Source organism: Mustela lutreola, chromosome 4, assembly GCF_030435805.1.
Source record: "Mustela lutreola isolate mMusLut2 chromosome 4, mMusLut2.pri, whole genome shotgun sequence".
Classification (NCBI taxonomy): domain Eukaryota; kingdom Metazoa; phylum Chordata; class Mammalia; order Carnivora; family Mustelidae; genus Mustela; species Mustela lutreola.
In genome coordinates, this window is record NC_081293.1 from 77807993 (window position 1) to 77811109 (window position 3117).

General features: G+C 54.9%; 1 pseudogene; it reads right to left on the reverse strand.

Annotated features, from left to right (window-relative positions):
* Nucleotides 1-623: 623 nt before the first annotated feature.
* LOC131828999 (ERBB receptor feedback inhibitor 1-like) lies at nucleotides 624-2653 on the reverse strand (annotated as a pseudogene).
* Nucleotides 2654-3117: the final 464 nt, after the last annotated feature.

Below are 3117 nucleotides of genomic sequence, written 5' to 3' on the forward strand. Positions count from 1 at the left end.
CTGTGCTCTTGGTCACAAGTGTTTCACTCAAAAAGCAAACAATCCCCGGGAAATACTGAATAGGAACCAGCAACACAAGGCCAGCTTGTGCTGTATTTGTGTATTAATACAATCTTAAAAAAAAAACAACAAAACACCAACACAAAACCACAACACGTGCTCCCAGTGACTCTCAGTCACACAGCTGTTTCACGATTGCTTAAAACTGACTTCCTGACCACGGGCAAACGGTCTGCTTCTCCACAGGACCTGAACCTGCCCTCCTTCCGCAGCTGCGAGGCCCGTGCTAAGATGGGCCACGCTAGTGGGCAGAACAGAGCAGGAACTGTCAGGAAAAATGATTTATGGATTCTGGAACCTTCTCATTTGTCAAGGTGTGAGACATGTGCACAGGTGAGAACATGGCTGCCAAGCACACTGCCAACCTCCCCTCAACGGAGCAGAAGGCAAACTGGAGGGACCCAGGCCTCGGGAGGATTTTTAAACTGGGCAGGAAGGGCCACGGGACAGATGTGGGCCCCGCCCTCAGTGGCACAGACTGTTTGCAGAAATAAAGGAGACAGAACTTCATGGGCCCAAGAGCCAGATCCTTTCAAACTGACTAAGCAAAAATGGTTTTTGGGTTTTTTTGGTTGTTTACTGTTTTTTGTTTTTTTAATGATTCTGATCTAAATACTGTGTTTTCTTTCCATTTGCTCAATTTTCAGTCAGGAGTCGTCCTCCAGCTTGTTTTAACATTCTGAATACATGTTACTCTAAGGTAGCAACTAATTGGTTATCCCGTGACTACGGCCCGTGGCTGCCACACAGGCTTCTATAGGTCTCTAATGTATACACACATCGAAGGTTCCCCAGCCTTCCCTCCCCGCCGGCACAGCTTTCCGTTCTAGGCTGGAACAGACTTTCCTGCAACGCCAACAAAATCAGGGCTTCCCAGCCTGAGGGCGCCTGGTGGCTGCTCTGACCCTCTCTCTAAGACGGAGGGTTCAGCTATTCTGCTCTGCGATCTGGAACACTCCCCTGTGAATCTCCACTGAATGGGAGAGTGGCTTGCCAACCATCTGCTCCCAGGGAGCCCCTGCTGAACCACGACCGCAGAGCCTAAGGAGAAACCACATAGGACAAGTGTTTGCGCTTCATGTGGCCACCGAGGTCCAGTTTTGTTTTTGGATCCGGTTTGATGACACCGCAGTCAGCAGACAGGGGCTGGGGTTGGGGGCCTGTGTGTGTTTCTTCTGCTTCCCGAAAAAACTTTTCATATTTGTCCAGGTACGGGGGTCTCTCAGGTAGTAGGTAATAATGCGTCGAGCTGACCTTCTTCCCATTTTCGATAATGGGCAGAATGCAGGGAACCTTATCGGCAGATCCTTCGCTGTTCTGTCTCTGCAGAGCCTTGCTGCTGACGTACTTGGGGTCGGGGGCGAAGCTCTGCGTGGGAGGCATGACCCCGTTGAGGTAAGACGGGAGGCTCTTGGGGCTGGGTGTGCGCGAGTTACTGCGGGATAAAGGTTCTCTCGGCGGCACTTTGGGAGGCCTGTCTTCGTCACTGTAGGTGCTGGAAGTAACCTCTGCTGACCACTTTCTGTAATCCGGCTTCACGGGCCGGGGAGGTATGGGGACCCTGGGGGGCACCTCGGGTTTGTCTTCGTCTGAGTTGGGAGAAGCTCTGTGTATGTAGCTGGACACCCTTATGGCGGGCTTGTTGAAAGACCCGGCCGGTCCCGAATGCGACCGTCGCAGTCTCCGGTGGCTCTGGGGCAGGGGAGGATTTGAACTTTGCACCGCGCCGTGCGGCTCGGGCGCCTGGCTGAGGTCGGCCGCGGAGACCGCCGGGGTGTCGAAGTACGCGTAGTTGATCTGTCCACACCCGCGGAAGCTGCGCCGGCCGGGGACGTCGTATCTGAAGCCGGAGAGCGCGCAGTCTCGCAGGAGCAGGTCGGTGTCCGAGCTGGTGAGGAACTCCACCTTGCAGTCGGCCTCGTCCAGGGCGAGGTCCTCCGAGATGGGCAGCGGCGGGAGCGGCCGCGAGCCCCGGTCGCAGAGGGCCGCGCAGGGGAAGGGGGACGGGGGGCTCCTCCCGGGGGTGAGCGGGGGGGGGGGGGGACGCGCACAGCCCGTTCACCCAGAGCCGCCGCAAACCGCACACCACGCGCTCCTCTCCTCGCTGCGCCCGGCGGGATGACCAGCGGGGCCAGGCTGGGCTTCTGGGCGGGGCCGTCCCTCGCCGCAGGCGTCGCCGCGTGCCCGAGAGACGCGAGGTGCTCCTGGGCCGTGGAGTTGAGGCTGTAGGCCATCGTGATCGGGTCAATGTTCAAAAAGTGATTTTCAAACTCACTGCGGCTGCCCCAGCAGGTCCTCACGGTCCTCATGGCTTGGCCATCGTGCAGATATCCAGTTTTTAATGGGACTCTAATCTCCTGAGCAGCAACTCCTGCCGTGGACATGGTGTCTTACTCTGGGAGGTCTCCACGCTTGAGGCTGAGGGATCTGCGGTCAACCAGTAGCCTGCATTCCCCCCGCGGAGCCGCGGCTGCCCCACGGCGCCCTCCCGCGCATGTCCTTCCCGGCTGGCTCAGCGCCGTGGGCTCAGGGGCCCAGACACCGCGCAGGCGCCTCGCCACTCGCTGGCCGCCGCACCCCACTTGCGCTCCCCGCTCGCACTCGTCCGCCGATAGGGTTTTCTATTTATAGTATCATGCCAGTTTATTTGCTGGCTGTCAGTTTTCCTTTTTTTTTTTTTTTTTTTTGCCATTTGCAAACAGGGAGAAGTTTGCTTGTTATGAATTTGGACATCTTTTATTTCTTTTTCTTGTCTATGTGCTGTGGCTAGGACTTCCAGTACTATGTTTAGTGAAAGCGGTGAGAGTGACCCTCATTTTGTTTCTGATCTTAAGGGGAAAGCTCTCAGTTTCTCATCATTAAATGTAATGTTAGCTGTGGGCTGTTTGTTTGTTTTATAGAGAGCCTTTATTGTTTTGAGGTGAGTCCCTTCCACACCTACTTTGCTGAGAGTTTTTTATTATGAATTGATGTTGTACTGTATCAGATGTTTTCTCTGCCATCTCTTGAGATGATTGTGTGTCTTTTCATTCTTTCTCTTGTTAATGTGATATAGCA